We start from the raw sequence: 27,118 nt of genomic DNA, 5'->3' as shown, positions 1-27,118 counted from the left end.
CCATTATTTGAGACTCATAATGTTTATTTCTACCAGAAGCAAAGCAGCACTGTGGAAACCACAGAAGAAGAGAGCCTCAACAGTGCGAAAAATCTTGAGTCTTTTTCACTGATTATCAACTTCCTGCAGAACCTAACTGAGGAGTATGTTCTATTTTATTTGGTACAGTACTACTATCAAACCTGTAAAGGATTGTATGAAAGCAGATTCATCAACTACATTTCCATTGCTGAAAAAGTTACATCACACCACAATGTTGTCAAAACAATTGCTACAAAGCATGTGTAAAATACTGTTTAATCTGATGACTCTACTGACCGACATTTCTGACAATATTAATTCTATTAATATGAATAATTCATATGAATCATTTTCAGGCAATGGAGTAGGATTCGTAATGGCATTTCTGACCCGGTAAGATCTGAAAGCTTATTTAGAATACAATGATCACTGAATGTTTAGCCTTGTTCATAAGCTTTTGAAAGACGCACTATGCAACATTTTAAAACACTACTTCTGTTTCTGGAATACAGCTGACAAAACAACAGCTTGCCGGCTTGTGTCTGAGGATTGTCCAGTTTTTATCGGACAAGCTGATGCAGATCATCATCCCAGGTCTTTACGAACTACTGGGCATCCAAGATGCTGCCTCCTCTCCATTGTCACAGAGATCTCTCACAGCGTCACTCACCAGTCTGTTAGACGATAAGGTTAACACCAAGTCCCGCGTGAGATTTACTGAGGCTGGTGTACCTAAGAGGCCAGGCAGTCGAAAGTCTTACAATAGCTTTCGCATCCCGACTCCCTACCCTTCTTCCAACTGTATGGATCAGGAAGAGGAAGAAGAGCAGGAATCACAACAACTTAAGTTCAAGGAGATTTACCTGACTAAGGAGATGGGCAGTCTGGGCAGTGGAAGCTACTGCCCAAAACCATTGCCCAAGCCAGCCATGAGGTATGTCTGTAACCATTCTTCAATACTGCCTTTTATTTATGATTGTCCTTAAACAGTATTTGATGTTTATAGCAATTTCACATTTTTTTTTAGAGGATAGATATGGCCATATAAAGTTGAATTCTGAGTTTACATACACCTTAGCCAAGTACATTTAAACTCAGTTTTTCACAATTCCTGACATTTAATCCTAGTAAAATTTCCCTGTTTTAGGTCAGTTAAAATCACCACTTTATTTTAAGAATGTGAAATGTCAGAATAATAGAAGAAGAAAGAATAATTTATTTCAGCTTTTATTTCTTTCTTCACATTCCCAGTGGGTCAGAAGTTTACATACACTCAAATAGTATTTGGTAGCATTGCCTTTAAATTGTTTAACTTGGGTCAAATGTTTTGGGTAGCCTTCCACAAGCTTCCCACAATAAGTTGGGAGAATTTTGGCCCATTCCTCCTGACAGAGCTGGTATGACTGAGTCAGGTTTGTAGGCCTCCTTGCTCGCACAAGCTTTTTCAGTTCTGCCCACAAATGTTCTATAGGATTGAGGTCAGGGCTTTGTGATTGCCACTCCAATACATTGACTTTGTTGTTCTTAAGTCATTTTGCCACAACTTTGGAAGTATGCTTGGGGTCATGTCCATTTGGAAGACCCATTTGCGACCAAGCTTTAACTTCCTGACTGAAGTCTTGAGATGTTGCTTCAATATATCCACATAATTGTCCAGCCTCATGATGCTATCTATTTTGTGAAGTGCACTAGACCCTCCTGCAGCAAAGCACCCCCACAACATGATTCTGCTACCCCCGTGCTTCACGGTTGGGATGGTGTTCTTTGGCTTGCAAGCCTCACCCTTTTCCTCCAAACATAATGATAGTCATTATGCCCAAACAGTTCTATTTTTGTTTCATCAGACCAGAGGACATTTCTCTAAAAAGTACGATCTTTGTCCCCATGTGCAGTTGCAAACCGTAGTCTGGGTTTTTTATGGCGGCTTCCGGAGCAGTGGCTTCTTCCCTGCTGAGCGGCCTTTCAGGTAATGTCGATATAGGACTCGTTTTACTGTGGATATAGATACTTTTGTACCTGTTTCCTCCAGCATCTTCACACGGTCCATTGCTGTTGTTCGTGGATTGATTTGCACTTTTCGCACCCAAGTACGTTCATCTCTAGGAGACAGAACGCGTCTCCTTCCTGAGTGTATGACGGCTGCGTGGTATTGTTTGTACAGATGAACGTGGTACCTTCAGCCATTTGGAAATTGCTCCCAAGGATGAACCAATTATTTTTCTGAGGTCTTGGCTGATTTCTTTGGATTTTCTCATGATGTCAAGCGAAGAGGCACTGAGTTTGAAGGTTGGCCTTGAAATACATCCACAGACTCAAATGATGTCAATAGGCCTAACATAAGCTTCTAAAGCCATGACATCCTTTTCTGGAATTTTCCAAGCTGTTTAAAGGCACAGTCAACTTAGTGCATGTAAACTTCTGACCCACTGGAATTGAGATACAGTGAATTATAAGTTAACTAATCTATCTGTAAACAATTGTTGGAAAAATGACTTGTGTCATGCACAAAGTAGATGTCCTAACCGACTTGCCAAAACTAGAGTTTGTTAACAAGGAATTTGTGGAGTGGTTGAAAAACGACTTTTAATGACTCCAACCTAAGTGTATGTAAACTTCCGACTTCAACTGTACAAGCCAGTTTCAATACAAATTACTTATACAAAAAAAGTACTCTAATTTATCATATTATTTGACTTTAAAACAGAATAATTTAGTCTTTTTTTTTCTTCTCCAAACCAGCAGAAGCTTTTCTCTTTTATCTTTCTGTAATGAAAAGAACTATAGAAGTTGAATAAATTATAATTTTTAATTATTAGATGTGGTTGACACACCTCCACCACACTAAGGTGTTTTCCCAGAGCAAAAGCAACGATTCCCCCACTATTTTCAATGGTGCAGATGTGTTTGACACACCTCCACCAGAGCAACGTTCCTCACAGCCTTACATATTATTTGTTTGACTGTGATGATTTCTGTTTTTTTTTCAAGAACCTCTCTGTCTGATGTGCAGAAGAAGACAACCAACTCTGACTCGCTACAAGTCCTCTTAGGTGTCTCAGAGGACACCCTCGTCACCTGTGTGCAGGACAGCCTGCAAGGATCTCTCTCCAAACTTGCATGCATGTCCAATTCTCCATCTGGAAGTGCAGGCTCTCCGAAGATGACCCCTGCTGTAATGGCAGAAGTGATTAAAGATGTCAAGTCGGCCGTATCAGTGGTCGTTAAGAGTGCCTCCGCTAGCCAAATCTCTCAAGTGACACCGGTAAGGGGAGACTCACAGACCACGGTGACTGAGAGCATGGTGAAAGAGCTGGCTGCTAAACTTGAAAAAGTTGACCAAGAGAGCAAGAGTCTAACAGGGCAAGTCATGACCATGATCTCTGACACAATGGTGGCTTTTGTTGACGAGAACGAACAGAATTTGCTGAAAGATCTGAAGGACAAGATCACGTTTTTGGCATCGCATGTTGGCTTCATTGAGGATCTTGATGCCCTGATAAGGAAATACGAGAGCAGCTACAATATTAGTGAATCTGGTTCCTCCTGCACGCTCACATCTAAGAGCATCCAAAAACTCTCCAGCCGGGAGTTTCAAACATCAGCAATACAAGCAGTGAGTGGAGTTCTTGCCAAAAAAGTCAGTAGTTTGAGCTTTCCTAGTTCAGTCGTTCAGTCTGAGTTAACAGGTGCTGTATCAGGTCAAACATTATCTGGCATTGTAAAGACAGAGTCAATTCACCCAGTGGGCTCAGCAGCGTCAGTAGTTGTTAAGACTTTCGTGTCAGATATGAAGTCCTTGGCTGAATCTGAAGAGAGTCCCCAACAGAAGAGTGCCTGGTCTGCTGCTGTTCACATTTACCACAGCATCCAAAACAACTTGAAAGATTATTTCGGCAAGCTTCAGAGATTTGCCCTAAAGAGCATTGTCACATCTGATGACAACATCACAAATGCTGAGTTTAAGGAGACAGTTCCACTTCCTTGCTTAGACATGAAATATAGGCCCAGTAAGAGTGAGCCTCAGTTGCCAGAGTCCACTGGTGAAGTTACTTTACAAAGAGGCCTAAGTGAGTGCTCAAAACTTCTTTGGGCACAAACTGAGTCAGAAGAAAGCAAGCTACTTCTGACAACTTGCACCAAAGAAGTCATCTCAGAGCTTCTGGTCTTGTACAAGACTGAGATGTCAAAGGAGGACCCCCTGTACACTGTTGGAGAAAAAGGATCAGACTTCTCTATTGAGAGACAACAATTTGTAGATGGCGTTCTGGCTCAGCTTGGGGATATCTCCCATTCCAGGGCCTCATCACCAATAGTATATGAGTTCTCCTGTCAAATTGAGGACAGCAGAAGTAAGGCCACAGCTTCTTTGACCAGTCTGTTAGATTGCATGAAAAAACTCTCAAGTGAGGAATTCAAGAGAGACACCACTCAAGCAGTGAGTGAGTTCCTAGTTAAAAAGTCCAACAGTAGCTTAACTAGTGCACAGCCTGCTTATTCTGTAGCATCCAGGTCTTGTTCCGTTCAAAACCAGAGAACCTTGTCAAAGGATATTTGTGTGGATTCTGCTGCCTTTGGCATCATTGACACATTTGTGGAAGACCTGCAGAGCTTGGCGCAACCTGCAGAAGTAGAGGAAAGAGAACCTGACCTCCAGGAAAATGCACAAAAGCTTCAGAGCAGGATCTGGTCTGCTACCACTAGTTTATATAACAATATTAAGAAGACATTAAAGGGCTTCACCATTCACCGGCGGAGGTCAGACGTGCAGAGAAGAATGTCTAGCCATACACCCACAGAGGACTCTGGACATCTTGTGACTAAGGAGTACCTTGGTTTGGCAAGCCAGAACTTGACGCAAGCTAGTAAGAGTGTGCCTCACTTGCACAGTTTGAACCAGGAAGTGACTCTACACATGGGTGTCAGCGAGAGTTCAAAACTTCTCTGGACTGAAACAGACGAGGGTCTAATGAACAATAGTGCCAAACAGGTCATTTCAACAATCTTGACCTCATGCGAGGATCAGACATCAAATGCACCTTGCTTCTCCACAGTAGGAAAGAAAATATCTGATATGTCCCTTGAGGTCAACATATTGGTAGATGGTGTTCTGTCTCAGCTGAAGGACATCTCCTTGTCAAGGTCCCCAACACCATGTGAAGACATGTTTGAACGTCTCCAAGGTTCTACTGAGCGAACCTCTCCAGTAAGTCTAGATTGCAGCATGGCTGCCTCCAAAGGCATTGCATCTTCCCACAGTCTTTCAACAAAGAGCCTCCAAAAACGTTCTAGTCATGAGTTCCAAACCAAAGCTGAGAAAGGAGTGAGTGAGGTCCTCTCTAGATCATTTAACATTGTGGAGGAAGGTACAACAGATAAGTACCTCCAGTCTGTATGTACATCCACCACATCTACTGATATTATACAAACCATAGTGAAAGATCTGCAGGAGCTCACCCAGACCACCCAATCATCTGACATGGTATCTGGAACCTCCCTGCTCACCACTGGACAGGTTTCTGAGAAAAGAATCTGGTCTGTTGCTCGTAACATCTACTACAGTCTGCAAAGTAAGATTACGGAGTTTCTCAGAAAAGATCTTCAAATGTCAGACACAACACTTGGTTCAATCCAAATATTTACATATCAAAGCAGTCCTGCTTCACAAAGAGCAAGTCTCGGCCATCTTGAGGTCAACCAGAGCAGTGTTACACCTGGTGGAAACGATGCCTGTGTGGACATTCCGCACAAATTACTACCTAAAACCACTAAGCTCTCAGGATCCATGCTGGAGGATATTGGCACGATCCGTTGTAGGAGTGCTGACAGCCAAAATACAAGAAATACCTCTTCTTCACGCTCCTCCATCTCTCTAACACCTACTTCAAAATCAAAGCAGTCAGAATGGGACTTCACCTTGCCCGGTACTCCCATCCCCACTGAATTATCTGCTCAGAGTGACTTTCCCATTGTAAGAAACATGATCATTCAGGACTTGTTTCACACAGAGAACTTACTTCCCCCATCCTATGTGGACAAAGTCAGGCAAGCTGCTGGGGTGGTAGTGGACGAAATGGTGGAAAGTGTTGAGAACACACAGGAAGATGGACAGGGTGCTTCTCATCCTGACAACCTCCGATCTGCTGTTAGGAAATTGAGAAAAATAATTTCCACTGGGACCATCCACATTTTCAGTCATGAATTTGTGGATAAAGTGATAGCCCTTCAGGACAGCCACAGCACTCCACAGGTCTTAACATTGGCAGCAGCCAGAAGTGCTTCAGACTCCATTCTTTCAAGGCTGAAATGGGGAAAGGAACAATGTGCCATATCCAGGAAGCTCTCCTCTCAGCTTCTCCAGATATTTGCTGAAGAGACAGTGAAGGGCTTCCTAAAACAGTGGTTAGATGAGTATGAAAATATCAACATTGATGTTTCAGTCCAGAATGAACCAAGCACCTCTACTTGCATGGTCTTTCCTATCCAGCTCAATCTGAGCAAGCCAGAGGATAGTGACACAATGAATCAGCTCACGAAGGTCATGGTCAACAAAATGATGGATGCCTTATCAGTTGGCTCAAGTCATCAAATGATCACCAAAGCCAATGCCAAATGTTATTTTGAGTCCGGTACCAGCATGGCCACCAGTGACATTGTAGAAGGGATGTTGGATTTGGTAAGGGATAGCACCAGCAGTACTGGAGAGCAGATCCCCATCTTCAAGTCCAAGAAAAGCAAGAAAACCATGTTCAGCAAGATATGCTTTAACATAAAGGTATAGTACAAGTACAGATTTTTCATGAATAACACTGCTTTTGAATGTATGAGATATTATTTGTTTATATAATTCAGTATTTTAGCATTGTATGGCCTTTTTCCAGTTGATATACTGTACTCTAAGATATATAACAGTTTGTTTTAATGTGCCTTTTCCCACCAAACAGGGTTCCAAGAAAGTTAGAAAGGACCACTGTCCTCAAAAGTCTATGGAGTACCAGCCTCAGAACACTTCCCCTACTGTGTACTTTATAGGTAAGCCCTGCTGCTGCTCATTCAAGACTAAGATATTATTACTTTAGCGTTCAACTAATTCATTTGGAAAGACATTGCACTCTGCTCTGAATTGTTACCCATGACATACTGGATGGTCTTTCTTTGCAGAGTCGAGGACAAATTCTCATGGCTCCTTTGCTCCAGAGGGAAATGACATCGCATATTCCTTCCCACCTGAAGAGAAGAGTCGCAAACCCTCCCTTTTCACCAGATTGTCAAGAGCCATCGCGAAAGGCTTTCCCAGCCCATTCAAATCTTCAAGGAAAACCAAATGATTTAATTAAATTCCTCATAACAACGAGAGCATTCATTTGTTCAGATGAAAATCTAATCGTATTGGTCACATACGCCGAAAACAACTGTGAGATGCTTTATTACGAGCCCATTCCCAACAATGCAGAGTTAAAAAGTAAGAAAATATTTTCTAAATAGTAACACAATAACAATAACAAGGCTATATACAAGGAGTACCAGTACCGAGTCAATGTGCATGGGTGCGAGGTAGTTGAGGTAATACAGTATGTACATGTAGGTAAGGGTAAAAGTGACTAGGCAATCAGGATAGATAATAAACACAGTAGCAGCAGCTAGTGTGAAAGTCGGTCAGTGTCACAGTGAATGTGTGGGTAGAGTGTAGTGAGTGTGCATCGAGCCAATTCAAGAGAGTCAGTGGAAAACAATTAGAAAAATACATCAATAACAAAGGGGCAAATAGTGCAGGTGGCCATTTAATTAACGTTCAGCAGTCTGATGACTTGGGGGTAGAAGCTGTTCAGCAGTCTAATGACTTGGGGGTAGAAGCTGTTCAGCAGTCTAATGGCTTGGGGGTAGAAGCTGTTCAGCAGTCTAATGGCTTGAGGGTAGAAGCTGTTCAGCAGTCTAATGACTTGGGGGTAGAAGCTGTTAAGGAGCCTTTTGTCCCAGACTTGGTGCTCTCGTATCGCTTGCCGTGTGGTAGCAGAGTGAACAGTCTATGACTTGGGTGGTTGGAGCCTTTTGCCAATCATTTACATATCACTTATTTTATTTTTATTTGATGTCATATTGTAAAAGTATGTATCTGTTTTGCTGAAAATATGATTTTGAAAACAATGAATGTCTACAAGTGCTTCATAAAACAGTTATATTTATTTTTGTATTTTCAAAAGACAGCAAATAGCCAATCAAGTATCAACAAAAGTGAAATGAAAGACAGATTTAATTTTCAGTGAATAATTGTCTTGTCAGTAAGCAACTCAATGACATTTAGATCACCTCCAAGAAGCATCTTCAACGTTCACCTGACAACCCATTGGATAAGACACATACACTAACCAAGTGTTTCTTACCTGTCAAGAAGGTTGAGATCAGAAGCTTCTTCAATACCCCAGAAATGGAAAGGCTTTGAGACAAAGACAATCAACTGTCCAGATAATGCACATACACTAACCCGGATGTTCTACTTGCCCCACTGAGTAACAGCAAAGTTATCATTTATGCATGGGTCCATGATCCACTCATAGCTCTCACAGCTATCTGACAGTTCTCAGAATACTAAGGAAGAAGTGTGTGATATTGGATTTGGTATCCTTCCCACTCCCAAGTGATTGGGAGTCCCATAGGGTGCCACATAATTGGCCCAGCGTCATCCGGGTTTGGCCATCATTGTAAATAAGAATTTGTTCTTAACTGACTTGTCTAGTGAAATAAAGGTTAAATAAAAATATTATTTTATTATAACTATTTAAGCTGTCTGCTATATTGCTGTGTAAATCCACACACTGCAGGGGAATGATGACACATGCTGTACTAACACATCGTCACAGTAGTTGTCAGTTTTGTAACGTAACTAAAGAGTTTGTCAAATACTCTGAAATAGAGTATGTATTATTTTGACACTGCACAGACTCATATGAGCAATAATGATCCACATCTTAATAAAATAGTTTTAAGGCAGGGGGTTGGAGCCTCAATTAGACCCATGTCAAACACTTACAATCACGTACAGTACAATCACATTCAGTACAATCACATACAGCACAATCACATACAGCACAACCACATAGTCACATTCAGTCAACTAAATGATTCTAGAATAATAATAATTCCATTCACATTTGGCTACTACAAATAGCCAGTGAAATATGATACGTTTTTTGTTACTTGAGAATAGGAATGACTGAGAATCCACTGCCTGCCGTTGTAAACTTTCTGCACACAAATCAAACACAGTACTGACTATATCTATAAGCCTCATCCAAAGGAACGAAATTCTAAGTCGTCTGCATTGTTTCAGGCATCATCCGTTCCAAAGTCTCATCTTGTTCACTGTAAAAAATAAAAATAAGAGTTCCTTTTTGGACAATTCCAGGTTGTCCCTCCTTGTTTCAGTATGTTTAATCTGCCTAATGACCAGGATCGTGGTGTCTACCCAATGTGCTGAGCACTCCTCCTGGACAGAGTCCGCGCTACATTCAGCTGCTGCAACCATGGTCTCTGTGTGAAGGCACTGTTAGAGAGTCAATCAACCAGAACAAGGTTAGGAGACCAAATCTGTGTCCTAGCATTGTGAAATACTGTATATGTAATGGCCTCAATACATTAATGAAGCGCCCTTACATTCTATCCTCTCCCCATACTGAAACAACTTGTTAGGGTGAACCAATAAGACTGACACTATATACCTTCTAAGCATGATAGTTGGCTCATGATTTGTTTCAGGACTTGTTAGGGTAAACCTATAACAGCATCTAACCCCAAGTCATAAGACTGCTGAACAATTAATCAAATGGCCACTGGACAAGTTCAAATGTTTTATTATTTGTTACTTTAGTTTATTGGGTAAATATTCTCTTAACTCTTCTTGAACTGCACTGTTTGTTAAGGGCTTGTAAGTAAAGTATTTCACGGAAAGATCTACACTTGTTGTATTCAGCGCATGTGACAAATAAAGTTTGAGTTGATTTGATTTGACTATGTACCTTCTAAGCATGATGGTTGGCTCATGATTTGTTTGTACTGAAATCTATTCAGGGAGGATAAGGGTATATCATAGGCAGTGATGAAGTGGTAAAACCTGGCCAAGGCCAAACAGTATATGGCGTTTTCTCTGGGTGTGCGGTCGCAGTGGAGAGAAAAGGCCTCCAGTGAGGTGGTGAGTATCTGGGCGGAGTTTGGCGAGGCAAACACAGGTCTGAGATTGGTGTCTCTGGAAATGGGCGGGAGCGGGACTCTGCTCCTCCATTGGTTGCTGTTCTGATCCCCACTCTCATCCTCCTCACATCCCTTCCCTCCACATTCCCTCTTCTTCTCTCTTTCATCCCTCGTGGCCACAGGGTGTTGCTTCGGTAGTTGAAGAGGTTTATCCTGGGATGCCAGGGCGCGGAGCGGGCAGGATACATGAGATGGGCAGTTGATGGGGGTCAAACTTTGAGAGGCTGTGGACATCACCCTGATACCCGCCTTGGCCTCACTCCTCCTGGGCTTGGAGGACATCTTGGGGAGGGTGAAGCCGTCCACCAGGACCGTGTCGCCCACCCTGTTCCTGAACAGAGCCCTGTTGAGGCCCATGCAGTGCCTGGATGCTGCCCTCCTCTGCCCCAGCCTCACCCAGCCCTTTATCTGGAGGTATGTCCGCATGGGCAGGGCCATACCTGGGAGGACCACCACAGAGCACAGCCTGGTGGCCAGGTGACTCACACACTCCCTGTGGCCATACTGAAGGGCGATCCTCAGGGGGTCGCGACCCTGGGGATCCCGACAGGCAAGGGTCAGAACGCTGCTGGCGATAAAGAGTTTGAGGATGGTGAGCTGGCCGTGCTCGATGGAGGCGACAGCGGGACACTTGGCGACGTCGGGGTGGGCCGTCTGGTGGCACCACTCACGGTAATGGTGAACCCCCACCGGCTCAATGACACGCAGAGACATGTAGAGTGCCACCCGGAGCTGGAACCTGGAATAATACAGAATCAATGTATTTATAACACGTTTCAAGTTTTTTTTGTCAAGTTCACAAGATACAGTGGGTTATAAAACAGTACAGTAAAATGCTTACTTGCAAGCTCTTTCCCACAATGCAGTATTAAATATCAGGGTAAGAGAAAAAACGTATGAAGGAAAAAAACACGAGAATATAAGCTATATATAGGGTCAGTACTATTATTGTAAGCTATATACAGGGTCAGTACTATCATTGTAAGCTATATACAGGGTCAGTACCTTTATTGTAAGCTATATACAGGGTCAGTACCATGATTGTAAGCTATATACAGGGTCAGTACTATCATTGTAAGCTATATACAGGGTCAGTACTATCATTGTAAGCTATATACAGGGTCAGTACTATCATTGTAAGCTATATACAGGGTCAGTACTATCATTGTAAGCTATATACAGGGTCAGTACTATCATTGTAAGCTATATACAGGGTCAGTACCTTTATTGTAAGCTATATACAGGGTCAGTACTATCATTGTAAGCTATATACAGGGTCAGTACTATCATTGTAAGCTATATACAGGGTCAGTACTATCATTGTAAGCTATATAAAGGTTCAGTACCATCACTGTTGATAGTAAGTCTATCATACAGTTCAGTGTGTAGATGTGTATTCTGACCTCATCACAGGTCTCTCCCTAGACAGGTGTCGTTGGACGGTCAGTCTGTGTCCCAGGAAGCAGCCTCTGAGGAACTCCGCCCACCCATCCCAGGTGTCCAACCGTAGAGTAGCCCCTGGGAGACAGAGACACATGCAGGTTGTCCTCCTGGTTGCCATGAACCAAGAATGTGTTCCATACAGTCCATTTGTCTCTGTGTTACATCCATAAGGTGTTGAGCCAGAGGACCATTCATCTACTGCACAAGGAAGGCCATACCCAGGTCAATGGCGTAGTCGTGCAGCCGGTTGCAGTCGTAGAGTTGCAGGCCGGTGGGAGAGCTCAGTCTGAAGGAGCTGACGGGAAGCCCACACTGCTGGGACACCAGGGTCATGAGCCTGGCCACAGACGTACTCAGGAGAAACACAGTGCCCAAGACTGAGAGGGTCTCCCCCGTCACAGCACTGAACACACGCACCACCGGCTCCCGCTGAAGTATAAGACCATGGACATACAGTAAATTCACTTGTTTTACATAAATACCTATGTTGTGTTTATACACCGAGTAAACAAAACATTATGAACACCTGTTCTTTCCATGACAAAGACTGACCAGGTGAATCCAGGTGAAAGCTATGATCCCTTAATGATGTCACTTGTTAAATCCACTTCAGTGTAGATGAAGGGGAGCGGACAGGTTAAAGAAGGATTTTTAAGCCTTGAGACAATTGAGGCATAGATTGTGTGCCATTCAGAGGGTGAATGGGCAAGACAAAATATTTAAGTGCCTTTGAACGGGGTAGTAGGTGCCAGGTGCACCGATTTGTGTCAAGAACTGCAATGCTGCTGGGGTTTTTCACACTCAACAGTTTCCTGTGTGTATCATGAATGGTCCACCACCCAAAGAACATCCAGCCAACTTGGCACAACTGTTGGAAGCATTGGAGTCAACATGGGCCAGCATCCCTGTGGAACGCTTTCAAACACCTTGTAGAGTCCATGCCCCAACGAATTGAGGCTGTTCTGATGGCAAAAGGCGGGGTGCAACTCAATATTAGGAAGGTGTTTCTAATGTTTGGTACACTCAGTATATATAAGTTAGGAGTCATATAATTACAGGGGTAAGATGAAGTGGCTCCTTTGCACTGATCTTAGGTCTGGTTTGTGTTTTTTTTACTGCTAATAGTAATGGTTAGGATTTGGTGAGAGTAAACTGATCCTAGATCTGTGCCCAAGGGCAATTTCTATCCAGAGACAAATCAAAGGTCCATGCTATTTAAACTTATAATCTACCACCATCTCGTGGCTCAAACTTGTAACAACATTTTCTAATTCATGTGCTGTACTGAGTTTTGTTCTATCACATTGAACACTAATCTGGGTGCAGATTAAATTGAACACTAATCTGGGTGAAAATTAAATTGAAGACTAATCTGGGTGCAGATTAAATTGAACACTAATCTGGGTGAAAATTAAATTGAAGACTAATCTGGGTGCAGATTAAATTGTTAACATAAATATTATGAATATGTATTTCAATGAACCCAAAGGGCCTCTTCTTCTCCTACTATACGGCCTGCTGTACTCTACTGTGCTCTACTGTACTCTGCTGTGCTCTACTGTAGTCTGCTGTACTCTACTGTACTCTGCTGTGCTCTACTGTACTCTACTGTGCTCTGCTGTGCTCTACTGTACTCTACTGTACTCTGCTGTGCTCTACTGTACTCTACTGTACTCTGCTGTACTCTGTCTGCTGTACTTTACTGTAGTCTGCTGTGCTCTACTGTACTATACACCACTGGGTATACAGACTCTTCAGATACTGTTAGCGAACACCAGACTGAGGTCGAGGCGATTACATGGGGAAAAGGTTTATGACTGTAAGGGTGTTTGGTACAAAGGCAACACTACATCGGGCCACATTTCAGCTCTATCCCAGGTCAACCATACAATACTATAGATTTCCACTCTAGTCAACCAGCAAGAAGGAGAGACAGACAGAAGGTCTGGCTTTGACTATGTCAATGATGGGATGTGTAAGTAAGGAGTAAGGAACACAAATAAACATTATTCTGATGGTTAAATTTGTACTTAGATACATAACCACTCTCCTCTGTTAGCAAATCTTCCACAGAACTTTGTGGAACAGAGTGAGTTCTGTCCCTGTCTGGCTCTGGACATGTACCCAGGGACCTCTGTACAACAACACTTCACACTCACGAAGCAGTGTTCTTACTAATCAATCACTCTACCATAACCATGGTCTCGGTATAAAGCAGTGTCCTTACTAACCAATCACTCTACCATAACCATGGTCTTGGTTGAGCAAGGGCAATATTACTTTAAGTCTCAAGCAGGGTGACCTCAACATTCTATATATCGCCATACTATATACCACCACACTATACAGTGGGGCAAAAAAGTATTTAGTCAGTCACCAATTGTGCAAGTTCTCCCAAAGATGAGAGAGGCCTGTAATTTTCATCATAGGTACACTTCAACTATGACAGACAAAATGAGAAGAAAAAAAAATCCAGAAAAATCACATTGTAGGATTTTTAATGAATTTATTTGCAAATTATGGTGGAAAATAAGTATTTGGTCACCTACAAACAAGCAACATTTCTGGCTCTCACAGACCTGTAACTTCTTCTTTAAGAGGCTCCTCTGTCCTCCACTCGTTACCTGTATTAATGGCACCTGTTTGAATGAACTAAATCACCTAATCATACCTAATCATACTATATAATCATACTATATAATCATACTATATAACCATACTATATAATCATACTATATAACCATACTATATAACCATACTGTATAATCATACTATATAACCATACTATATATTACCACACTCTATATCACCATAATATATATAATCATACTATATAACCATACTATATAATCATACTATATAATCATACTATATAACCATACTGTATAATCATACTATATAACCATACTATATATTACCACACTCTATATCACCATAATATATATAATCATACTATATAACCATACTCTTTAACCATACTATATAACCATACTATATATTACCACACTAAATCTGAAACACTTTATGTTAATGATAGTATGAAGCTGTTTCAAGCAATAGCCAGCTCACTTTGATATGCATTTTCAAGCACGGGTAGAAACAGCTAGGTGTTTGGCTGGTACCTTCAGCAGGCAGCAGATGGCACTGCTAGGGGTGATGCCAACGTCTGTCAGGACCCAGCTGTCCCGAAGGATGGCACCAGCATAGCTCAGCTCCAGGAAGTACCTCACCTGCTTGTCGTCTGACAGTTGCACGTGGAAGTAATCCTGCCAGAGGAAGAAGATTGGAAACACAAGGAGCCGTAATTGAGTGTCCCATACAATCAGAGTGAGAGGGCTCAGCACTGATGGAGCCGTAATGGAGGGTGTCCCACACAGACACCCATTATGGAGGGTGTTCCACCCAGGCAGATGTCAATGTTTACCATACAATAATTGTAAAAGTGTCCAAATGTGTACAATTAAGAAATAAGGCCCAAGGAGGTGTGGTATATGGCCAATATACCACGGTCAAGGGCTGTTCTTAGGCACAACGCAACGTGGAGGTATATTGGCCATATACCACAAACCCCCAAGGTGAATTCTTTTTTTTTCTTCTCCAATTTAGTGGTATCCAATTGGTAGTTACAGTCTTGTCCCATTGCTACAACTCCCATATGGACTTGGGAGAGGCGAGAGCCAAGAGCCGTGCATCCTCCGAAACACAACCCAGCCAAGCCACACTGCTTCATGACACCATGCCCGCTTAACCTGGAAGCCAGCCGTGTCGACCGTGTCAGCGTGCACTGCTGCGTGCACTGCACCTGGCCCGCCACAGGAGTCACTAGTGCGTGATGGGACAATGTTGACAAAGCACTGCTGGCGTGGCTGTCTCCTACTGTAAGTACTATCGCCCTATCACATGTCTCCTACTGTAAGTACTATCGCCCCATCACATGTCTCCTACTGTAAGTACTATCGCCCTATCACATGTCTCCTACTGTAAGTACTATCGCCCCATCACATGTCTCCTACTGTAAGTACCATCGCCCCATCACATGTCTCCTACTGTAAGTACTATCGCCCCATCACATGTCTCCTACTGTAAGTACTATCACCCCATCACATAACCATGTCTCCTATTGTAAGTACTAGTCACATACTTTACTTGACACCAGCCAAATGAACAAATTGCTTCTTAGAATCATCTTCCTTTCCCATGGAGCTGTTGGCCGAGGTTGGAGTAGCCAGGAGGAAGGCATGGCCAGCCGTTGAGAAATGCTTGTTTTTGGTTATCATGGATTTATCTGTGGTGACTGTGTTACCTAGCCTCAATGCAGTGGGCAGCTGGGAGGGATGCAAACAGGCTCACATGAAACCCTTCATGAAGACAAGTAGCCTAGTGGTTAGAGTGTTGGACTGGTAACCGAAAGGTTGCAAGTTCAAATCCCTGAACTGACAAGGTACAAATCTGTCATTCTGCTCCTGAACAGGCAGTTAACCCACTGTTTCTAGGCCTTTAATGAAAATAAGAATTTGTTTTTAACTGACTTGCCTTGTAAAATACAAATTTGAAGCAGAGCTTAATTTGTAAATTGGGAGGTGCCAGAGGGGGGGCTCTGTGGTACCAGAACTCATGAGAAAAAAGATCACCTATTATAATAGAGCATTGAACGCATATCATCACATTTGGGTAGAGCAGTAGAGTAGAGCCATTTACAGTAGGTGAACACATGGGGAACATTTTTAGTAGCCTAGGGTCCGGGAAAGTGTTGGCCTTTTTAAAACCGCATTTCGTGCAATTCTACATCCTTTTACATGACTGGAGACTTTGGCATTATCTTTTTTTAATCCGCACAAATGATCGAAATGGCAGGCTACTTTGACACTGACAAACTTAGTATCTGAGATCAATAAAAACGACCTTGTCTTGAATCCATCAATAGCCTATAGGCCTAGGTTTGTAGAGAAACATATGAGGAGGAAATTAGTCCTAAAAATGCTTTCCAGTTTCACTGACTCACCCAATGATGCGCAGCTCACTCGCTGGAGATTGTCGATGCGCTCGTGTCAAAAGCCTATCTCTCCCTCTCTCTGTTTTGTAAAACAATGTTTGGGAGTTGATCAAATATTTGGGTAGTCTACAGCATAGTCTTATCTTTTCAGCAAGAGTCATTGCTTTTCAACCTGTGTTTTCCCTCGATTGTATTTGAAATGACGTATTTCCCTCGATTGTATTTCTCATGACGTATTAGGCTATTCTGAATGATTTAATTTATTTCTGAACAGACAGCAGTAATTCCGTAACTTTAGAAAATTCCTCCAGAACCCTTCATGCAGCTATGATTCTATAAGGAAACAAATGATGAAGTGCAACTCGGGAGAGATGAGTGGGCAGGATAATTGACGAAGAGGCAACTCGAATGAACTTTGATCGCTTTTATTATAATTGTTACATAGCAAAAAGTGAAAATTATTTTTCATGGCACGAGAGGTACCGGATTCGACCAAGTAGGTTCCGGAACAAAACAGTCCAGAACGGAACGGTGCCGGATCCTGTTCTGGCATGATCCTGCTCAAATTAAGCACTGATTTGAAGTACCTAGGCCTCTACCTGCTGAGTATAAAGATTATTAAACTAGATTCAGTGGGCTTGTCATTCACAGTACTGATGAAAAATCAAGTACAGTTAATCTAAATGTGGATATACGAGGACATCTAGTGGTCACCGGATTTTAAAAACAATTCATGCAAGCTATCTTTGCACTAGCATGCGATGCCACATATTTGACGCAGGTATTTATTATTCAACATGTATTGTCATTGACTGGAACAAAATATAATTGTATGAGCTATGCCTCTGTGTCCCGGCGTTGTTGTACCCCTCTACTATCTGGCTTGGTGGGGCGATCTCGTTCTGCATGCCTGCTTCACTGAGATACAAGGTGTCGTCATGCATTTGTGCATGCACGCTGTTAACGGTCATATCCGTCTTGCTAGCTAATTTAGCTAGCTCATTAACCAGTATTTTATTCGCTTTTTCTGCACGATAGCACTTATTAAAGCCTTGAAACTCATGGGGACCCCACTGTTACCACGGGTCATCGAGCTAGCCCTTATTTGGCAGAAGGGTTGCATCGGTTTCCACTGGATGTGACAGCTTGTTAGGCTGGCTAGCTAGGTAGCTAATTCACTAACACGAACTGTTTATCACGTAGCAGCCTATGCTGACTAGCATCGCTAGCAACTAGCTAACATGGATAAAGTCTAGTCGTGGGTCCACAAAATCAAACAAATGGTACTGAACTGATGACAAAATCATGTTTCGAAATTGTAGTAGCTATGTATGTTTTTGTTGTTGTTGTTGCTTAATGACATTGCGAATATCATATTTTTTGTCATTTAACTACCGGTATGTATTTAATCCGGTTTCGGCATGAGAAAAGTATTAATCGCAAATTCCAGCACTAACGGATACCGGGAAAAAGAAATATGAGAACCGGTCACGAATGCGGAGCCACGCCCTAAAATAACATGTGACCACAAGGCGTTTGTGACGCAATCATGCGTTCCAATTTTGTCATAATTGTCTGTAGGTTCTAAATTGCTTATGAGCTTGGCTGCCCTTCAGAAAGTAGCTGATTCTTGTACTTTACAGCTGTATTTTCCTACAGTTACTAATAATACTAGCAACAAAACAGATTTCATTCCTTAAAATGATATTGCCAGATGGAAGAAAATAATAAGGTAGGCCTAAACTGTAATAAGATATACCTTAAAGACTGCTTGTGTTTAATCCTGAATCCAGTTGCCCCTCTTGTACTGGGATAAAATAATAGGGAACCCATGAACCTTATGGAGGAGTACATGTGTTTTGTAGACACACCTGGGTTCTAGACTGGCTGAGGTAAACATTTTAGGAAAGCCTGGGTTTTTAATATCGAAGTCATTCTAAGGGGTAGGTTTGACAAAGCAAATGAGTGAGTGAGTCTTTGACATGAAGACAGTGGTTAGATTCTGCCATTGGGACTGCTCTGATGTTTCCATTCTCTCCTGGTTATGACCATAGAGCCTTGTCCCAGTCTCTAAACCTGCCTGTCTGTGTGATGGATGACCACCTGACCTCTGAAGCTTTCAATGAGATGGTAAGTTGACCTTGTCATTTCATATTACAACATTAATCCAATAAAATGTTATAGTGATGCTATCATTGGCAATGTTGACGTACCACAACCATCTCTGTTGTGTTGCAGTTGTTTAATTGGCCCAACGTTGCCAATGCTCTTCCACTCTTTAACATTTAATAATCATTTCAGTATGATATTTGTTGTATATTAAGTTTGATTATTTGCAATATAATTACATTTCTACCAGGAGCAGAGCAATTCTACCAGGAGCAGAGCAACCTCAGTGATGGAAACCACAGAAGAGGGAAAGCTCAACAATGTGGAACATCTGACACTTATGGACTTCCTTCAAAACCTAACTGAGAAGTATGTTCTGTTTTCTTTGGTACTATCACACCTTCAAGGAAATAGGATCAAATTAGAAACTGATCAATCGGAAAAAAATGTTCAGTGCTAGAAAAGTTGTCACATTGCAATTTTGCCAAAACAACTGACACAAAGCAAGTATAACTTCACGATCAGGCAAATAATTAAATAAAAACAATTCTGCCACGCATCCTGATATGACAACATTTATAACAATATTGTTTTCAGGCAATGGAGGGGGATTCGTGAGGGCATGTTTGACCCGGTAAGATCATGTTACTTACAATTTAATCAGATTACCATGAAAACTCTGCCTAATGTTTAACCTTGTTCATAAGCTTTAAAAAGACGCACTATGCAACATTTTAAAACACTTCTTCTGTTTCTGGAATACAGCTGACAAAACAACAGCTTGCCGGCTTGTGTCTGAGGATTGTCCAGTTTTTATCGGACAAGCTGATGCAGATCATCATCCCAGGTCTTTACGAACTACTGGGCATCCAAGATGCTGCCTCTTCTCCATTGTCACAGAGATCTCTCACAGCGTCACTCACCAGTCTGTTAGACGATAAGGTTAACACCAAGTCCCGCGTGAGATTTACTGAGGCTGGTGTACCTAAGAGGCCAGGCAGTCGAAAGTCTTACAATAGCTTTCGCATCCCGACTCCCTACCCTTCCTCCAACTGTATGGAGCAGGAAGAGGAAGAAGTGCAGGAATCACAACTTAAGTTCAAGGAGATTTACCTGACTAAGGGCAGTCTGGGCAGTGGAAGCTACCTGCCCAAGGGGGCCATGAGGTATGTTCTTAAAGGGAAATTTAACAACTTCATATTCATCTCCAGCATCACCATATGTGAAAATTACACATTTCCATGCTTTGTAGTAAAAAAAATATAGAGGGATGTAACTGTTTCCAATAGTGCTGAGAAATTAGTGCTTTTTGAGGTTGGTTTGGTTTCCATTCAAATATTTAAAAAATAATCACGGTTTTGGATTTCAATACTTTTTTTAGACATTGAATGCACTATGGATTATGTGTGTTGAATGCTGTAACAACACATAATAAAACAATGAATACAAGTCCCATGATGGTAGTGACTGTCCATTACTGTTTATGACTTATCAACCATCATTTACTTTCTCATATAAAATATTTATTTGATGACTTTATTATTTCATTCCAAGTCATCAACTCATCTCTATAGAGCTGCTGCTTATTCTGTCTGACAAAATCACTATTTTAGTAGTTCTTATAAGTAAATAAGACCTACTTTTATGACCGCTGAACACCAACTGTCAATCACTTAGATCATGTATTTCCAGGTAGAGGATCCTCGCAACGCAACTGCTTTTTATCTCTCTCATGCATTCTCTCGTCTCTCCGTCTCAGTTAATGAGGTTTCCGTATCTGCTCCACACAGAGTGGACAAGCAAGTGGGCGTGCAATGGATTATGGGAATTAATTGCCATATTTTCTGTGCTAAACTATGTAGAATATTGGCCTGTTGGAAACTACAACTCCCTACTACATTGCATAGTTCGTGCTTGATCTGATTTATCTCTACAGAAACTGAGCATCGAGCTCACAGAAGAAGAAAAAAATTAACTATATGGAATTCAAATAATTGAGCCGACGTCGGTCAATTAGTTGTTTAAAAACCGAAAAATAACAAAAATGTTGGTTAAATGCTCAGCTCTAGATTCTAATGACATCATCAGTGTGCATCGTGTGATTTTAACCAATTATGAGTAGGCATTGCCTACTAATTGGTTGATGATGTCATAGAAAACACTTATCTTCCTCTTTCTTTTTTACTACAAAACATAGAAATGCCCGTTTTTCACATATGCTGATGTTGGGGTGGTGCTGGAGATGATGAATATGAAGTTGAAACATTTAGAAATTTCCTTTTAACATTTCTTCAAACTGCCTTGTATTTATGATTGTCCTTGAAGTTATTAGAAGTTACAGTATTTGAAGTTTATAGCAATTTGGATTTTTGTAGAGGATAGATGTTGCCAGGATAGATAGATATCTACAGGCCAGTTTCAATACAAATGACTTATACAAAATACATTTTATTGGGCTTTAGAAATTAAGCAGTTAGGCTGACATCACACTAAGGTTTTTTCTCAGAGAAACAGCAGCGTTTTCCTCATTGTTTTCAATGGTGCAGATGTATTTGACACACTGAATGTGCATCACAGCCTTACATATTATTTGTTTGACTTTGATGATTTCTGCGTTTTTTTCCCCAAGGACTCTAACCTCTCTGTCTGATGTGCAGAAGAAAACAACCAACTCTGAGACGCTACAAGTCCTCTTAGGTGTCTCAGAGGACACCCTTGTCACCTGTGTGCAGGACAGCCTGCAAGGTTCTCTCTCCAAACTTGCATGCATGTCCAATTCTCCATCTGGAAGTGCAGGCTCTATGATGCTAACCCCTGCTGTAATGGCAGAGTTGGCTAAAGATGTCAAGTCGGCCTTATCAGTGGTCGTTAAGAGTCAATTCACCCAGTGGGCTCAGCAGCGTCAGTAGTTGTTAAGACTTTCGTGTCAGATATGAAGTCCTTGGCTGAATCTGAAGAGAGTCCCCAACAGAAGAGTGCCTGGTCTGCTGCTGTTCACATTTACCACAGCATCCAAAACAACTTGAAAGATTATTTCGGCAAGCTTCAGCGATGTGCCTTAAAGAGCATTGTCACATCTGATGATAACATCACAAATGCTGAGTTTAAGGAGACAGTTCCACTTCCTTGCTTAAACATGAAATATAGGCCCAGTAAGAGTGAGCCTCAGTTGCCAGAGTCCACTGGTGCAGTTACTTTACAAAGAGGCCTAAGTGAGAGCTCAAAACTTCTTTGGGCAAAAAAAGAGTCAGAAGAAAGCAAGCTCCTTCTGACAACTTGCACCAAAGAAGTCATCTCAGAGCTTCTGGTCTTGTACAAGACTGAGATGTCAAAGGAGGACCCCCTGTACACTGTTGGAGAAAAAGGATCAGGCTTCTCTATTGAGAGAGAGAAATGTGTAGAGGGTGTTCTGGCTCAGCTTGGGGATATTGCCCATTCCAGGGCCTCGTCACCAATAGTATGTGAGTTCCCCTGTCAAATTGAGGACAGCAGAAGTAAGGCCACAGCTTCTTTGACCAGTCTGTTAGATTGTATTAGAAAACTCTCAAGTGAGGAATTTAAGAGAAATGCCACTCAAGCAGTGAGTGAGTTCCTAGTTAAAAAGTCCACCAGTAGCTTAACTAGTGCACAGCCTGCTTATTCTGTAGCATCCAGGTCTTGTTCCATTCAAAACCAGTACACATGGTCAAAGGATATTTGTGCGGATTCTGCTGCCTTTGGCATCATTGAAACATTTGTGGAAGACCTGCAGAGCTCGGCGCAACCTGCAGAAGTAGAGGAGAGAGAACCTGACCTCCAGGAAAATGCACAAAAGCTACAGAGCAGGATCTGGTCTGCTACCACTAGTTTATATAACAATATTAAGAAGACATTAAAGGACTTCATCATTCACCAGCGGAGGTCAGACATGCTGAGCAGAATGTCTAGTCATATACCCACAGAGGACTCTGGACATCTTGGGACTAAGGAGTACCTTGGTTTGGCAAGCCAGGACTTGAGGCAAGCTAGTAAGAGTGTGCCTCACTTGCACAGTTTGAACCTTGAAGTGGCTCTACACAGGGGTGTCAGCGAGAGTTCAAAACTTCTCTGGACTGAAACAGACGAGGCTCTACTGACCAATAGTACCAAAGAGGTCATTTCAACAATCTTGACCTCATGCGAGGATCAGGCATCAAATGCACCTTGCTTCTCCACAGTAGGAAAGAAAATATCTGATATGTCCCTTGAGGTCAACATGTTGGTAGGTGGTGTTCTGTCTCAGCTGAAGGACATCTCCTTGTCAAGGTCCCCAACACCATGTGAAGACATGTTTGAACGTCTCCAAGGTTCTCCTGAGCGAACCTCTCCAGTAAGTCTAGATTGCAGCACGGCTGCCTCCAAAGGCATTGCATCTTCCCACAGTCTTTCAACAAAGAGCCTCCAAAAACTCTCTAGTCATGAGTTCCAAACCAAAGCTGAGAAAGGAGTGAGTGAGGTCCTCTCTAGATCATTTAACATTGTGGAGGAAGGCACAACAGATAAGTACCTCCAGTCTGTATCTACATCCACCACATCTACTGATATTATACAAACCACGGTGAAAGACCAGCAGGAGCTCACCCAGACCACCCAATCATCTGACATGGTATCTGGAACCTCCCTGCTCACCACTGGACAGGTTTCTGAGAAAAGAATCTGGTCTGTTGCTCGTAACATCTACTACAGTCTGCAAAGTAAGATTACGGAGTTTCTCAGAAAAGATCTTCAAAGATCAGACACAACACTTGGTTCAATCCAAATCTTTACATATCAAAGCAGTCCTGCATCACAAAGAGCAAGTCTCGGCCATCTTGAGGTCAACCAGAGCAGTGTTACACCTGGTGTAAACGATGCCTGTGTGGACATTCCGCACAAATTACTACCTAAAACCACTGAGCTCTCAGGATCCATGCTGGAGGATATTGGCACGATCCGTTGTAGGAGTGCTGACAGCCAAAATACAAGAAATACCTCTTCTTCACGCTCTTCCATCTCTCTAACACCTACTTCAAAATTAAGGCAGTCGAAATGGCACTTTGCTTTACCCGGGACTCCCATCCCCACTGAGTTTCCTGCTCAGATTGACTTTCCCATTGTTAGAAACACAATCATTGAGGACTTCTTTCACACAGAGGACTTACTTCCTGTAACCTTTGTGGACAAAGTCAGGCAAGCTGCTGGGGTGGTAGTGGACATTATGGTGGAAAGTGTTGAGAACACACAGGAAAATGGACAGGGTGCTTCACATCTTGACGACCTCCGATCTGCTGTTAGGAAATTGAGAAAAATCATTTCCACTTGGACCATCCACATTTTCAGTCATGAATTGGTGGATAAAGTGATAGCCCTTCAGGACAGCCACAGCACTCCACAGGTCTTAACATTGGAAGCAGCCAAAAGTGCTTCAGACTCCATTCTTTCAAGGCTGAAATGGGGAAAGGAACAATGTGCCATATCCAAGGAGCTCTCCTCTCAGCTTCTCCAGATATTTGCTGAAGAGACAGTGAAGTGCTTCCTGAGACAGTGGTCAGATGAGTATGAAAACATAAACTTTGATGTTTCAGTCCAGAACGATCCAAAGACTTCTACTTGCATGGTCATTCTTCAAATGATCACCAAAGCCACTGCTAAATGTTATTTTGAGTCCGCTACCAGCGTGGCCACCAGTGGCATTGTAGAAGGCGTGTTTGATTTGGAAAGGGATACCATCAGCAGTACTGGAGAGCAGGTCCTCACCTTCAATACAAAGGTATAGTACACATACATCTTTCATGAATAACACTGCTGTTGACCTTTTATGAGATATATGATTCTTTGTGTCATGGCATTGCACTGCTTCTTTGCAATTGATATGCTGTACTTTAAGATATCGAAAAATGTTCAGTTTGTTTTAATGTGCCTTTTCCCACCAACCAGGGTTCCAAGAAAGTTAGTAAGAACCTCTGTCCTCAAGAGTCTCTGGAGTACCAGCCTCAGAACATTTCCCCTACTGTGTACTTTACAGGTAAGCCCTGCTGCTGTTTAGGCTGCTGCTCAGTCAAGACTGAGACATTATCCCTTTACCATTCCACTAATTCATTTGGAAAGACGTTGTACTCCTCTGAGTTGTTACCTATGACATACTGTACTGTGGGCTGGGTGGTAGCCTAGTGGGTTAAGAGGTTGGGCCAGTAACCGATAGGTTGCTGGTTCAGAATCCCTTAATTCACGAGGCAAAATCTGTCAATGTGCTCTTGAGCAAGGCACTTCATCCTAATTGCTCCTTGTAAGTCTCTCTGGATAAGAGTGTCTGATAAATGAGTAAAAATGTAAATTGATGGCATGCTGGATGGTCTTTCGTTGCAGAGACGATGACAACATCTCATGGCTCCTTTTCTCCAGAGGGAATTTATGATATCGCATCGTCCTTCCCACTTGAAGAGAAGAGTCGCAAACCCTCCCTTTTCACCAGATTGTCTAGATCCATCACGAAAGGCTTTCTCAGCCCATTCAAATCTTCAAGAAAAAACAAATTATTTAAATAAATTCCTCATTATAACAACGAGAGCATTCATTTGTTCAGATGAGAATCTAATCGTATTGGTCACATACGCCGAAAACAACTGTGAAATGCTTTATTACGAGCCCATTCCCAACAATGCAGAGTTAAAAAGTAAGAATATATTTTCTAAATAGTAACACAATAACAAGGCTATATACAAGGAGTACCAGTACCGAGTCAATGTGCATGGGTGCGAGGTAGTTGAGGTAATACAGTATGTACATGTAGGTAAGGGTAAAAGTGACTAGGCAATCAGGATAGATAATAAACACAGTAGCAGCAGCTAGTGTGAAAGTCGGTCAGTGTCACAGTGAATGTGTGGGTAGAGTGTAGTGAGTGTGCATCGAGCCAATTCAAGAGAGTCAGTGGAAAACAATTAGAAAAATACATCAATAACAAAGGGGCAAATAGTGCAGGTGGCCATTTAATTAACGTTCATCAGTCTGATGACTTGGGGGTAGAAGCTGTTCAGCAGTCTTATGACTTGGGGGTAGAAGCTGTTCAGCAGTCTAATGACTTGGGGGTAGAAGCTGTTCAGCAGTCTAATGACTTGGGGGTGGAAGCTGTTCAGCAGTCTAATGGCTTTGGGGTAGAAGCTGTTCAGCAGTCTAATGACTTGGGGGTAGAAGCTGTTCAGCAGTCTAATGACTTGGGGGTGGAAGCTGTTCAGCAGTCTAATGGCTTGGGGGTAGAAGCTGTTCAGCAGTCTAATGACTTGGGGGTAGAAGCTGTTCAGCAGTCTAATGACTTGGGGGGGGAAGCTGTTCAGCAGTCTAATGACTTGGGGGTAGAAGCTGTTCAGCAGTCTAATGGCTTGGGAGTAGAAGCTGTTAAGGAGCCTTTTGTCCCAGACTTGGTGCTCTCGTATCGCTTGCCGTGTGGTAGCAGAGTGAACAGTCTATGACTTGGGTGGTTGGAGCCTTTTGCCAATCATTTACATATCACTTATTTTATTTTTATTTGATTTGATGTCATATTGTAAACGTATGTATCTGTATTGCTGAAAATATGATTTTGAAAACAATGAATGTCTACAAGTGCTTCATAAAACAGTTATATTTATTTTTGTATTTTCAAAAGACAGCAAATAGCCAATCAAGTATCAACATAAGTGAAATGAAAGACAGATTTAATTTTCAGTGAATAATTGTCTTGTCCAGTGAGCAACTCAATGACAGCGATTCAAATGACATCATTAGATCACCTCCAAGAAGCATCTTCAACGTTCACCTGACAACCCATTGGATAAGACACATACACTAACCAAGTGTTTCTTACCTGTCAAGAAGGTTGAGATCAGAATATGAGGTCCATAAACAAACTGAAAATGGCATACTGAAGATGGAGTCAAAAGGAACTCAGCCTTTCACCCTTTTCATAGCAATGGAATATGTGACACGGTTCGTTATAGTTCATGTTTTCTACAAAAAATGATAAAGGCAGATTCGATTATCCAGTTTTTAAAATAATAATAATAATTTAAATCGACAGAACTACCGTCCTTGGGTGTTCCTGAGCTCACAGTAAAAGGTTAAACTAGACATGTTATTGTGAGTTCTGGAGGCAGCAGATGCTGTTGGTGGTCGATCAAGGGCACTTCCTGTCTACGCACTGCTTCCCGCCCTCTTCGTACTCCTGTTTTGAGATCCACATTTGCTGGAAAGTTCCCTAGAGTAAGACAACATGATGCTTATCAGTACAAATCCAAAACAATACAACCACCATCATTGATGAAGTGCATTAGGTCAAAG

At 42.1% G+C, this 27,118-nt stretch overlaps 1 pseudogene; it reads right to left on the bottom strand.

The window, feature by feature from the left end:
• Nucleotides 1-8,347: 8,347 nt before the first annotated feature.
• LOC139414446 (protein ANKUB1-like) lies at nucleotides 8,348-17,643 on the bottom strand (annotated as a pseudogene).
• Between the last annotated feature and the right edge of the window lie 9,475 nt (nucleotides 17,644-27,118).

Source organism: Oncorhynchus clarkii, chromosome 1, assembly GCF_045791955.1.
Source record: "Oncorhynchus clarkii lewisi isolate Uvic-CL-2024 chromosome 1, UVic_Ocla_1.0, whole genome shotgun sequence".
Classification (NCBI taxonomy): Eukaryota; Metazoa; Chordata; class Actinopteri; order Salmoniformes; family Salmonidae; genus Oncorhynchus; species Oncorhynchus clarkii.
Note: the sequence above shows the minus strand (reverse complement) of the source record. Positions and strands in the feature narration are given on the sequence as shown.